Source organism: Coenobita brevimanus, chromosome 97 (genome assembly GCF_032717465.1).
Source record: "Coenobita brevimanus isolate Jiangsu-jjx chromosome 97, ASM3271746v2, whole genome shotgun sequence".
Taxonomy (NCBI): domain Eukaryota; kingdom Metazoa; phylum Arthropoda; class Malacostraca; order Decapoda; family Coenobitidae; genus Coenobita; species Coenobita brevimanus.
The window spans coordinates 16,064,956-16,079,955 of NC_137050.1; the positions used below are offsets into that span (position 1 = coordinate 16,064,956).

At 41.3% G+C, this 15,000-nt stretch overlaps 1 protein-coding gene across 1 annotated transcript in view; it reads left to right on the forward strand.

The window, feature by feature from the left end:
- LOC145413833 (phospholipid scramblase 1-like) overlaps positions 1-15,000 on the forward strand; it is a 118,280-nt gene that overhangs the window by 47,786 nt on the left and 55,494 nt on the right. The window lies entirely within an intron of this gene.

The window sequence follows — 15,000 nt, forward strand, 5'->3', positions numbered from 1 at the left end:
GACAGGGAATAGTACGAGGTACACCAGGGTGGGTGGCACCTGGTAGGAGAGGTAGAGGAAGGCCAAAAGAGACGTGGGTGAGGACAATGAGACGGGAAGCTGGAGATGAGTGTTGGGGAGATCTTGAGGAGTTAGCACAAGATAGGATGTGGTGGTGTGAGTTCATCGAGGCCCTATGCATCCCCGAGGGTGCCACAGGAAATGATTGATTGATTGATTGTGACCTGCTGATCATGATAATTTTTTGCTGACGAAATAGAAACACTCTTCATTAACCTTTTCAGTGCAATGACGTCTGTGATATATTCAAGCAAGTAATGGACGATTATATTTTGCTAGAGAAATACGTCCTGGGAAACACGTGGTTAACTTGACACACCCACAGTCCTTCAGTCCATCTCATCCCGCCCTCCTGCACATTTCTCCTAATTTATCCACCCGCAGCTGTTACCCACGTTCCATCAATGCTGCCTTCCTGCATCCTCAACCTTACCCTTTCAGAACTACCTCCCACATTCCATCCCACCTCACCCTTCTGCACATACCACCCAATTTTACCCATCCATCCCACCTCTCCCTTACGCATACACTCTTCAACCTTATATATACTTCCACAACCACCACCCCACATTTTATCCCACTCCGCTTTCCATCTTACACTCAGTTTCATCCTTGCACTTGCGATCTTGTTACTTATTAGTTAACATTCAAAAACTATCATGTCAATAATCATTAACCTGCGTTCTTACCGTAACACCAAAGACATTTTTCACGTGGGCTTGGAGGTTCCTGTTCACCTCTTCCATATCAGTTTACTCATGGGTATGGTATACTGATAATCTCGTGTGTAATTTATGGACCCATTTCAGTAATTATAATATAAATATCATACGAGAAAATATTAACCCCTGCACATTGAGCATTCCCACTAAAACCGAAAAAATTGGTCTTCAAAACATGTTTATAAAATTCTTCATATCACTGACACTGAACAAGCTAACTTGTGCCACGACGCCGACTTTATGTTTGTTTTTTGTTACCATCGGACGATTAAATTCAGGTTAGGAGATAACGCTTGTTGTGAAAGTGTTAGAAACAATATCTTGATAATTATTATATTTCTTCTGTCACTAGACGATTTTCATCATGTAATGAGAGACCCCTCGTGATTAACAGGGTTAAGGTGTAATATGCAAGAGAAATCGGTAAGGAAGAGTGCCTATGAGCTTCGCAAGTCCCCTACAGTATGGCTCCAACATTGCTGTGCTGTATTTTTGGTTAAAGGAAAGTGGCGGTTGCGCAGTAAAAAGCGAGCATGGAGTGCAGCCAGTCTGGAATTTCATTCTTTCTTTCTTTCCCTCCGGAACCCCTCGTGATCTGTTGGCCTGAGGTGGTAATCGGAGTGATACTTGCGATGAGAAGGATCCTGAGACAAAAAAAGAAAATCACAAAAGAGCTATAAACGGAGTGCCCAATATTATTGACCACATAATCCATTCAGTGATCATTCAGGCCTTCGAAATTCTTGACCCAACCTCATAAACTCAGTGATCCACGAACAAGTATGGGCATCATGATACCTAGGGGACAAATTTCATTTTGTCGACTCCCGGGGCATTAAAAAAAAAAAAAAAAGTGGGTCAGTGGGCTAGTGCAAGTGTGTGAGTGCAACTGTTTGTCAAGTGCGTCTCAGTACATAGTTCACCTGTATATATATATATATATATATATATATATATATATATATATATATATATATATATATATATATATATATATATATATATATATATATATATATATATATATATATATATATATATATATATATATATATATAAAATAGTCCTCCACACCGGAGAGTGGAGACCAATTGTATCTCCTCTGATTCTCTCTCTCTCTCTCCAAAACGCTTTCTCGACTTGGTGCCATTCGTTTATTTCTCCACCAGTTCACTTCGACCATGGCACAGTTGTTCCTTGGTCCAATAACCCCGGAATCCTTTTTTTTTTTTTTTTTTTTTTTTTTTTTTTTTTTTTTTGCCCAGCTATACAAACTCCCAAATTTGGAGATCCAGTGCGTCTGCATGTGTATTAATCATCATGGCAGTTTGCACAGAAACATGTAAGTGTACCGTATAAGCAGGAGCATTAGCTCAAATTCGAAGGGAACCTGGAAAAAAATTCGAGAAATTTATTCTTTTTAGGGAAGCTACTTGGAAGCATGCTAAGTCAAAATGCACAAACATTCTAAACATTCCACATGAGCTACCCGTGTGGGACGAAAACCCAAGATGGCCGCCAACAGCATGGGTCGCTTATGTAGCTTTGGAATCAGAAGTCACAGATGGTCATGAAATAACTCTTTTTAAGGGTCTTTGGGTATTAGAAAACAGTTTTTACCATTATTTCAATGATTTATTGACATATGTTCAAAATATGATGAAGGTAATGTACTATTTTGAATAAAATGGTAAATTCAACACATTTAAAGGTAACAACGAGCACCAACTTTTGCCAGCAGCAATTATTGAACTACTTTTAAACGAAACATATTATTAGTATAACTAGTTATGGTCACAGTTATAGCATGGGGACTCAGTATCTTCATCACGTGGGGATGATTTAGCATAAGATTGTCCAGTACACGAGGAACACATAGGTTTACAGTAGAGTCCTGCTTTCCAGCTTTTGCACCCACATGAAACAATGAGAATATGCTCTGTTGCTACTGGTCTGTCCGTCAAAATGGAATTGAGCATTTCATCTTGAAGCTCCCAGCCCCATAGTAGGATTTAGATCCTCAACATTGCCCAACCACTCCTGAACTGCGAAGTAGGCTCGATACGAGTGGTACTTTGCAGGTGAGAATGTGGGAGGTAGGCTCCGAATTGAAAGCTGCTGGGTGCTTTGCTCATCGTCAGCATGTACTGCACAAATCTCAGCTTATCAAGTGTTGTACATGTCTGATTGGCATTATATAACTTCAGTAAGAATATTTCCCCTACTTTGGCTACTTCTTCATGGCTGGCATAACTCTTCTTTAACACATCCAGCGTCATCCAATCCTCGCATTCCAAGACTGTCAAGGTCTTCTTTTTGCCAGTGCCGTATAAAGCAGAAGCTGTGTCACATCCGGTGATAGAGTGTGCAATCAGTATGTGTTGTCGGGTGTGTGGATGCATTGTCTGCGGGATGCTGTTTATGCTATAAACAAAGTCTCTTGCATACTGCATATAGATATTGTCTGTTGTGGCCTTATCAACCAACATGACAAGCAGATCTATATCCTTTGCCACAAGTACAACAGGTCGTGCGATATTCCCAACAAATGCCAGTGCTGTGCAAAAAGTAGCCAGCATCATCCTAATTTTGATACCAAGCAATGCTTGCCGGTCCTTCAGCCTGTTGATTAATCATGACTTGATGTTACGATCAGCTAAATGGAGCGTTGATTGCCCGTGACTGATGTGTTGAAATCAAATACAATGTCTGCAGAGACATTTGGATCAGTGCAGCGGTTCTGTTCAGCTACCATGGTTGACAGGGTAAGATTTGTGGAGCCATCAAAGCAGACAGTGCATTCTTTGCCATCGTTATTGATAATTTGATTCACATAGCCGTCACACACATCACCGTACGTGCAGTCCACAGGCCATGTCACATTTTGCAGCAAAAATCCTCCATCCAGCACATAGTATGGATTCTTAAGAGCTTCACTGGATACTGGGACGACTGGAGCTTTCAGCACCTTGGCAAGACCACTTTTGTTGTTTTCACTTATTGTACCATTGTCAAATAGTGCTGGCGGTTGTTTGCTAAATTCATGTTTAAGGTGATTCTCCATTTCTGATCGGTTCTTTATCACACATGTGACCCGCATGAAGAGTAGTGTGGGTTAGACCGCAACGTGTTTGCCACGGAGAATGGCAGTATAGGTTGCATCACCAATAGGTATAACCTTGTCACGTGTTTTGAGCTTAACATCCGCTTAGTTCAGGCCAGTGGTACCCGCAGCTGCCCCCTCATCTGATTTGACTGCACAAACTGCATTAGCGCAAATAGATGCCACGACTCCATTATCAATGCAGACCAGTCTCTCGCGGTTTTCACATGTGTAGGCAAATGGCGAATGGTGTGACAGGTAATTCCGAAAAGTGAGAAAGTGTCTGTTATCACACGCAATTGTGGATTCCTGGAGGTATGCGTGTCTTTTGGTGTCGACTGACCCAGAAGACCTCCTTTTTGTTTTCATCTGAAGCCCTCGCTCATCATGAAATCGAATCTGACAGTCATGGTGGTACTTGGCCTCAGCTGCTACAAGATCACCAACATTTTTAAAGCGTGAATATGCAGACTTTCCCGAACTATCAGCTCGCTCCATCGCCTTCGCTGCAACAGATAATAATAGTTCAGTTGTTTCTGCTTCGTGAGTCACCTCACGTTGGTCCTTTGGTTGTCCACATATTTCCCACAGTAAAGATAGTCTTGTTTTGTATTAAAGATAGTGGCCTGTGAACGGCAGGCGATTTTCTTATGCATTTGTCTCTCCGATTCTTCTGACTCCCATTTTCGCTCTTTTATGTATGATGGCATGATGTAATGTTCATTGCACTCCTTATGAGCCGGAACTGGCAACACTTTAGATGATAGCTTTTCATCAAGTCCATCCCTCAGATCAACATTAATGTTCAGTATGCTAGGTAGGCCTCTTTCTGTGACAGTACTTCGGTCAGAGGTGATTGGCTTATCACAAAAATCACAAATATCACACTGTTCTTGTGCTGCCATCTCGTTCCATTCACACTGTCTTCTATCCGTCTGTGTACTTCTGCCTCTACACTTCAGTCTGCATCCAACCTGAAAAATAAAAAATCTGATGAAGTTTGCTCTAGCTTATAAATTCATAGCAAAATTATCAATACAGATTTCCGATTTTTTTAGTTTTGCCCAAGTTTTTTGTGAATATCAGTGACATAGTATTCTTAGAATGATAGAAGAAATGGATTTATCACTCCTTAAAACCCATAAAAGGTGATATTACATGATCAAGGGTGAATTTAAGTCATTAACCTATATACTCGTCCCATTCCGATGGCGGCCATCCTGAGTTTTTCGTCCCACATGGTTAGCTTGCATGGAATGTTTAGAATGTTTGTTGATTTTGACTTAGGAGGTTTCTATGTAGCTTTCCTGAAAAAATCAGCTTTCTCGATTTTTTTTCCAGGTGAATACTTAATGCTCCTGGGCTTGTAACTGTGCAGACCATCTTGCATTCGCTTGGGAATGCTGGCAGTTTTGTTTACTTTTAAATATTTTTTCTTGTCGAGAGATTTTTTTTTTTTTTTTTCAAAATCGGACAAACGTATCTTCAGAATGAAAAACCATGTTTGCTAATAGGTGGCGGCTAAATCGGTAGTGAGGTGGCCTGCAGTCCTAATGGACCCAGGGTCGAATCCTGGCTTGAGCAGGGAACAGTTTAAGGATTTGAATTTCAAAAAAATGACTCGCCGATGTCGTAAAAATTCCCCCACTAATACACCAGTCCTGTATGAGACATCCCTAGTATGTTTCCAATATGGACGGTGGGTGTTAGCGCCGAAATGCTGACATGTGGAGATATGTAGGAGGACTATTGGACCTTGGGATAGGTCCTGAAGCCTTTGCCCAGAGTTGGACACGTAATATACATACATACATATATATATATATATATATATATATATATATATATATATATATATATATATATATATATATATATATATATATATATATATATATATATATAGAGAGAGAGAGAGAGAGAGAGAGAGAGAGAGAGAGAGGCGGCCTGCAGTCCTGATGGACCCAGGTTCGAATCCCGGCTGGGGCAGGGAACAGTTTAAGGATTTGAATGTCCTAATAAAGCAGACTTTCCTGATCTACCAGATGACCCGCCGACATGTCGTAAAAACACCCCCGCTAATACCAATACACCAGTCCTGTATGAGACAGCCCTAGCATGTATTCAATATGGAAGGTGGGTGTTAGCGCCGAAGTGGTGACATGTGGAGGTGTAGGAGGACTACTGGGCCTCGGAATGGGTCACTGCCCCCGAGAAATAGGCCCTGCAGCCTTTGCCCAGAGTCGGACACATAAAATATATATATATATATATATATATATATATGTATTTACCGGTATATATACAGTACATATATACGGTATATATTTACTGGTATATATATATATATATATATATATATATATATATATATATATATATATATATATATATATATATATATACGGTATACATTTACCGGTATATAGATGGATAGATAGATAGATAGCATCATCATCATCATCATCATCATCATCATCATCATCATCCGGACCTCCTTTCCCATCCTAGGGTAGGGTGAGGAGTAGCAATGTCCAGACAGCCCAAACTTGCCCAGTCCAATGGGCCACGCTTCCATTCTCTCACCATTCAAGCCTTTGGAATCCTGGTTGTATCTGATACGCCAAAAATATTCACCACGTTCTGCAGCTTCATATAAACGTATCCGATAGAGTAAATCCGAACGCTGTCACGTTAAAAAGGGGTGCCAAATCCCTGATCATGCACTTCCCACAATATTTATCCAGGCAGCTCGATCTCTTGGAGTCCCCTAGCCTCATCGACTTTCAAACCTCTCTTTTTCACACACTCATCCACCGTATCTCCATCTTCTCCTTGGCCTGCCTCGCCTCCTCCCTCCTTCAAAGTCGCTCATATATAACTTTTTCACCAGTCTGTTGTTATCCATTCTCTCCACATGACCATACCATCTCAGTACGCTCTCTACGATTCTGGTGTCCACAGACTTCCTCACTCCACATCTTTCCCGAATCACGTTATTTCGTACCCTGTCCACTCTCTGTACTCCACGTACATTCCTCAGCAGTCCCATCTCCACTGCTCTCCCTCTTGACTTTTCATCTTCATGCTACACCATAGTCTAACATCCATATCTTAAAGTTGGCACCGACGCTCCTTCATGTAAGCCTCGTGCAGCTGCAACACTCAAGCCTGTTTCTTATCAAGGCCTTCATTGCACCAGCTACTTTCCTTCCTTGTGTCACTCCATTTTCCACTTCTTTTGCACATTTCCTCTCTTTTCTATCACTGTACCCAGGTATTTGAACTCTCTCACCAATTTCAGTCTCTCTCCATTCACTGTAACATCACAGTGGGAGTAAGCTTCTCTCTCAATATCCATCACTTTACTCTTTTCTACATTTACTCTCAAGACACGACGCTCAAAGACATCAGCAAAACTCAGCACTAGTCTACCAAGTTCTTGTCCGGAATTTGCAAGTAGTACTGCATCATCAGCATACAACAAATTTGAGATATTCCATCCACCGCCATTCATTACCAACGCCATCCCCCTCTCCATTACTTTTCTCATCACCCCATCCATATATATATATATATATATATATATATATATATGCATGTGTGTGTGTGTGTAATGTGTGTGTGTGTGTGTGTGTAATTTACTGGATCCTTCAAACGATCTCTATATATATATATATATATATATATATATATATATATATAGAGAGAGAGAGAGAGAGAGAGAGAGAGAGAGAGAGTATGAATATAAATGGAGGTCATTTGAGGTCACTGGTCGGAGGTCATTCGGGGTCACCAGTAATACACGCTCGAACGACTGGGCCAAGCAGCCAAATTTTTGGCATGGACTCACATGACCTGCAGTTCGGACATGGTCTATGTGAGGTTGACCTCCGAGGACATTTGAGGTCACCGGTTGGAAGTTATAAGAGGTCACCGGTAATATTAAACAAGTGCGCACAAATAATGTGCGTTAGTGTGCAAAAGCTGAAATAGAAAGTTCCTGGACCTCTTATTACCTCACTTCAAAAGCATAATAGGTACTGTACATGGTCTTTCTGGAGTAGACAGAAAGATTGAAGTGGAACGAATAGGATTAGAGTGTTCGCCTTTTTGGCCCGGCAACGCCGGATGCCCCTGCTAGTGTGTGTGTGTGTGTATATATATATATATATATATAGGCTCATTTTTAGACGTGCACTGGCTAGATGCCTGATAATAACACGGAGTACATGGAGAATAATGAGGAGGATGGATGGTGAATTTGTTGAACGAAAGGCAATGATAGACTACGTGTGTGTGGATGAGCGAATGAGAAGACAAGTGTTGGATGCAAGAGTGTGGAGAGGGTGGGGAAATGGAGTCTCGGACCATCACTTAGTGATGGCCAAGGTAAAGCTGCAAAGAAAATGATTGAAGAGACGAAGGGGAAGACAGGAGGAAACAGCTCCTGTGAGAAGACTGGAGAAGTTGCAAGATAGTGACAAAATGGCAGAGTATAAGAGCATGGTGGAAGAGAGATTGGGAAGGTATTAGTTAGAGCAGATGGAAGGGGTGGAAGACGTATGTCAGATATTCACGGAAGAGATAGGCGCAGCGTGTGAGGTGGTTTGTGGAGTGAGGAGGAGATGCAAGGGTGTGCAAGGGACAGCATGGTGGAATGATGAGGTGAAATGAGCTGTGGAACAGAAGAAGAAGGCATATTGTGAATGGCTAGCGAGTAGAGGTAAGGAAGAAGATGAGAGAGAGAAGAGTGAGGTATATGTGAGCAGGAGAAGGGAGGTGAAGAGACAGGTGAAGGAGAGTAAGAAGAAAGTGGATGAAGAATTTGGGAGGAATCTGAGTGTGAAATGTAGGGAGAGTAAGAAATTGTTTTGGAAGGAGGTAAAGAAAGTAAGACAGTGTGAAAGGGGAAATAGTAGGGGAGTGAAAGATAGGAATAATAGATTGTTGGTGGAGAAGAGAGAGAAACTGAGGAGATGGAAGGAGCTTTTTGAGGATTTATTGAATGTAGAGAGTGAGGGCAGTGCGAGTATAAGTGGTTGGGGAATGGGTGGGAGAAGAAGAGGTGAGAGGAGGGAGGAAGAGATCGGTAGGGCGGAAGTAGTGGAAGTAATGAAGAAGATCAAGATGGGAAAGGCCCCAGGAATTGATGGAGTGTGTGGTGAAATGTTGGGTTATGGGGGTGAGATTGTTGTGGAGTGGATATGGAAGTTGTGCAGATTGGCTTGGGAAGTGGGAAGGGTTCCAGAGGACTGGAAATCAGGTATAATTGTTCCTTTATACAAAGGAAAAGGGGAGAGAGAAGTGTGTGGTAACCATAAGGGTATTTGCCTTCTTAGTGTGACTGGAAAAATATATGGTAGAATACTCATTGATAGGTACACATATGACAGAGGAGCTAGTTGGAGAAGAACGAGGGGGATTTAGGAAGGGAAAAGGGTGTGTAGATCAGATATTTGTTCTAAGATGTTTAGTGGAGAAGTATCTATATAGAGAAGGGAAAGTGTATGCTGCCTTCATGGACTTGGAGAAAGCTTATGACAGAATAGATAGGCAAGGTATGTGGAAGGTATTAAAAATATATGGAGTGGAGGGGAAATTGTTGAGTGCTGTGAAGAGTAAGTACGAAGGAGCTAGGGCTACGGTGCGAGTGGATGGTGAGCTGAGTGAGTTCTTTTATCTCAATGTGGGACAGAAACAGGGTTGTGTGATGTCCATGGCTGTTTAATATATACATGGATGGGATTGTAAAGGAGGTGCAAGGTAGGGCAGTGGATGTGAGGGTGGCTCTAATGAATGAGGGTGAGATTTGGAAGATTCTGGTGTTGCTGTTTGCTATGATACAGTATTGTTGAGTGAAGATGAATGGGAGTTGCAAGGTTTGGTGAATGAATTTGGGACAGTGTGTAGGAAGAGGAATCTGAAAGTTAATGTAAACAAGAGTAAAGTTATGGTGTTTGAGAGGAATGAAGTCACAGAGTGTACAGTGAGGTTGGATGGTGAGGATATGGAGAATGTGAGTGCATTCAAGTACTTGGGTAGTGTGATGAGTAAGGATGGAACGTTGGGGGATGAAGTGCGTGAAAGGGTACAGCAGGGAAGGAAGGTTGTTGGTTCACTGAAAGCAGTGATGAGAAATAGCGAGGTCAGTATGGAGGTTAAGAAGTCACTGCATGATAGTATTGTAATCCCTACGCTGACGTATGGAAGCGAGGCGAGGACCTTGCAAGAGGGGAACAAGTCAAGAGTGAGAGCAGTGGAAATGAGTTACTTGAGAGGAGCATGTGGAGTGACATGGAGGGACAGGCTGACGAATGAAGAAGTGAAGGAACGTTGTGGGGTGGATGTGGATGTGGTTGAGAAGATTAGGAGAAATACATTGAGGTGGTTTGGACATGTGGAGAGAATGAAGAATGAAACTGACTAAGAGGGTGTATATAGGTGAGATGGAGGGAGGGAAAGGGAGGGGTAGACCGAGGATGAGGTGGAGGGTTGGAGTTGAGAGGTATATGAGGGAGGGGGGAGTGAGTTGGGGGAGGGTGGTCAAATGGTGGGTGACAGAGCGACTTGGAGGCATTTTGTCTCCGGCCACCCTTTGCGGGATTAGGGCGTCGGGCTATAGATAGATAGATAGACTTCTTATTAATCATTGGCTGCCCAAAGACTAACGGTATTAAGATATTCGTCACATAAGCGCACAATAAATTTGTTGGCATATTGTCCAGATGGTAGATAATACTATATTACGGGATTTGCTGTTTAAGGAATAAAATAGTCTGGCATTAGGGAGAATGAGGAACGTCCTTGCGTTCAATCATCGTAATTAAAGAGGTTCTAGAGATGGTATATGCCTTTTTGTAATTCTGTCTGCTAAATAAAATTGTCTGGTATTAAGAATAAGATAAGTACCTATAATTACTTGAAATCTTGATAAAATAGTTAACAGTACGCATCATTACAGTGCGTTTACTTTAGCATGATAAAGATCTGTAACCCCTTTCAGTTCAGTTGATGGCCAGGTGTAGTTAGATTCAAGGGTTAATTTGACAAATAGCAAGGATACTCTTTCCTACCTCATAACTATGGCTCATCAAATGACAACTGTGACTTAGTATTAAAATTATGAGAGTGGCATAATTCCCTCAGACTAAATATACAGATAATAAAGTCAGGTTGTATATGTGTGTGTTGTCTGTGCGTTTGTTCTTTTCTCTTACGAGAACGGTCATAGACATCGACCTAATTATTTTTGCATTAGGTTTGAGTAAGTCCAAGGAATGCCAGAAAAATGCCAAACAAAAATTTTGGTGATCGCCTGCCACGCGACGGAGCGAAATTTTCAAAGGTAGAGACACTCTAAAATTTGTGCAAGTAATTTTTTCGACTTGTTGATCAAATTGGTTACTGTGGGCTCAGTAACGATATGGAAACAAAGATAATGGTATTTGCAAACATTTTGTGATGGAAAGGCTATTAGTTCCACAAATTTTTGCTGGCAAGCAAAAGCAGCGTTCGTCAAAGCAATTAACGGGAAATAAATGGTCTCGCATCTCTCTTCAGTTTGGAACCCGGAATGTGTAAAAGATGTCAAAATGTCGAAAGACTGTGACAAACTAAACAGCAGTAATCAGATGGGATTGCATCTCATTTTCATTAGTTCAGAGCCCCCCAAAGTGTTAAGATGTCAAATCAAATATATCTTGCCAAACGAGACCAGCAGCTATAATAATCAAATATATTTTCTGGTCTCTGCCAGTTTGAAGATCCATGTAGCCTACGTAAAGGAGTTTATGGACTTGACTGTACGTTAGAGTGAGCTGTGAGAGGGTGGTAAGGATATGTATACAGGTGCATCGACCTACTTAGTAATGGGGGCATGGACACTGTGGTGACTGAGAGGCTGGTTGGTGGTGAGGGAAATTAGTTGATGGAATGGGGAAGTGTGGGAGGTAATGGGGAGGGGAAAAGATGGGACGACAAGAAAGGTGGGAGGAGGAGTTGAGGAAGAGAGAGTGGTGTGGGAGAAGGGAGGTAAGAGAAAGGGGGTTAATAAGGTCCGTGAGGAAACGGGAGGAGTGAGGCCAAGAATGAATGAGAGAGATGGGAGTAAAACAGGAGAAAGAGAGAGAGAGAGAGAGAACTAGAGATGGAAATATTCGATAGATGTGTAAGAAGAGAGGATTGGGTGATGATGAACATGTGAGGAAAGAAGATGAAAGATGAGTGAATATGAAGGAGGGGGGGGGGGCTAATTCAGAGGAAAAGGTGTGGTAGGGGTCAGAGTAGGAGTGGGAAGGGGAGGGGGTCATATCATGGTGGTAGGGAAAGGTAGGCATAATGAGGGTGGCAATGGTGTTTGATGCGTGGTGGAAGTAGGTGTGTGTGGGACTGGTGTGGTGGAGGCAGTTGTGTCAAGGCGCTCCACAGTGACAGGTAAGCTTAATTAAAAGGAATGGAAGACATCCATTTCGTGTCTACTAACCTTCGCAGTATGGTGGTTTATATTTTCTGCTATTTTGTTCATACTGCCTACAAAAATATTTAATGTAAGCGAGGGAAAACCTCTTGTAGTGGAGCCTCAAGAACATTATCTTCACCTCTGTTTACTTTAGGAATTTTCTCAGCTTAGTACTGTCATCTGACGATAGTCCGACTGAAATGTGTGTGTGTGTGTGTGTGTGTGTGTGTGAGAGAGAGAGAGAGAGAAAGAGAGAGAGATTGATTCGGGAAAGGGTGATGGTCGCAAGCCTGTACCTATACTACTTGGCGAGTCGCGGTGTTAAAGAGTGAAGGGATTGGGCAGGACACCGCAATCAGTGTTTTCGGAAACCGTCATACCAACGTGTCCAGTGTCTAAACCTCTTTTCCTTCCTACCCCTCCACCCCCGCCACGCACACATTAGTAAATACGTTATTCGTCTAATCCCAGATGCTTGGAATGATTATTGTGTAATATACTCATTGCCCTACTACAAATTACAACATGAGCAGATTTTCATACATACCCAAGCTCACGAGTTGAACTGGATAATGAAATTTTTACACCATATGGCGCTAATTCAAGGCAAACATAACTATAGCCTAATCGAGCTCATCTGCGAAGAGTCTTAAGTTTTGGAAAGTCGGCAGCTGATTGGTTGTTCGAGTTTTTTCATTTGTAGCGATGTATTTTAAGTAATTTTCATTATAAGGATTACAATTACAGTTTCTGACGATACGATTGCTTAAATTATATAGATAGATAGGTAGAGTGTTAAATAAATTGTTAGTTATCTGCATACCTTAATTAAAAAAATGAAGCCGTGCCAAGTTTATCAGATGGCCTAGATACATGTGAAAATTTCAGCTTTCCTGCCAAATCAACACTTTCAAACAAAATTTTACTTGATCCTTGATTTTTTTCCGTGTTCAGGCAAATTAAGGTAAACTATACGTTATTTTTACGACAAAACTATATGTTGATCTGACAGAACTGATAATTTCACATGTATCTAGGCCATCTGCTGGACTTGGTAAAGCCTTTTTTTTTTTTAGTCTATGCAGATAACTATATATATATATATATATATATATATATATATATATATATATATATATATATATATATATATATATATATATATACACACATTATTAATGTATTTATTTATTTATTTATCTGTTTAACCAATCTTGTCAAAAACTGTAATTGTAACCCATATATTAAAAATTATTTAAAATACATTGTTACTAATGAATGCATTCGGACAAGCAATCATCTGCCAGCTTTCAAAAACTGAAGGCCCTTCTATTCTCAGATGAGACCGAATAGGCTATAACAGTGGAACAGAAGCGGGAGAGGAGACGTAGAAATGGATGGTTTTGGCGTAGAGGTGGTGTTGGCGTAGAAGTGGTCTTTGTGTAGAAGTGGTTTTGGTGTAGAAGTGGTCTTGGTGTTGAACTGGTCTTAATGTAGAAGTGGTGTTGGCGTAGAAGTGATCTTGGTGTAGAAGTGGTCTTAGTGTGGAAGTGGTGTTGGCGTAGAAGTGGTCTTGACGTAGAAGTGGTCTTGGTGCAGAAGTGGTCTTGGAATGAAAGCAGCTTGACAATGAAGCAGCTTGGCGATGAAGCGGCTTGACTGGTTAGCTGGTTGAAAGGCTTGACCCAGGAAGGGAGGCAGGGTTAACATCAGTGGGAGGTCCTTAAATTATTCATGCCATGAGACCACATGTTTAACCTGATATGAGTAGAGTGAAAAATAGAGCCCGGAAAAAAAAAAAATCGGAATCGGAAACCTAAAAATTAGAGGTAGGACGAAAGAAATGAGGAAGACAGTAAGGAGAGGAAGACTGAAGACGAAATAACTCCATTTAGTCGCCTCATACGACAAGCAGGGATACCAGGAAAATATTTTTCATCCCCCCCCCCCCAGCTCATGAAAACTCTAGTCTCCTCAAATCTTGTAATACGTTTAGTGACAGCCATGGATGAAATACCCAAACATTGACCTACGGCTCGTATGTTCATTCCTCTGTCTCTTATCCAGAAAATCTGCCCTCCTAGAGCTACCCTGGAATGTTCCCTATCAATGATGCATCCAACAGATGATGAATTATACTATAGATCTCTTGGCCAGACGAAGAACATCTCGATATCTCTAGCTCTGTTGGCCCATAAAATACCAACTCTCACGCTGATTATGTAACTAGCTGCCGAATATTTTACTTAAGCATAACATATTAATCTTGACATTCATCCTTTGGTATCTAATATTACATCCTTATAATGAAGAATGAAGATTTTTGAATATTTTTGCTTATTTCTCTATTTTTTATGCAAGGAAGAAGGAACCAAGCACCAGGAGCCCACAAACCGTTCCTTCCAAGAAAACAACAAAAACAATACAACAAAGAGCCAAATTCAAGCTCGGTTCATTCCGAGATGCCTGGACACACTGCTTTTGAATGACTGGAGATCAAAGAAAGTCGGAAATGCAGACAAAGGGAGACAGTTCCAGAGCTGACCTGTTGCATAAATGAAGGACTGGAAGTAATGGTTAAATCTTGCATTAGATAGTAGGACAGAAAAGAGATGAGAGTTTGTTGCTAGACGGGTGCCACGAGCCTATCGTAG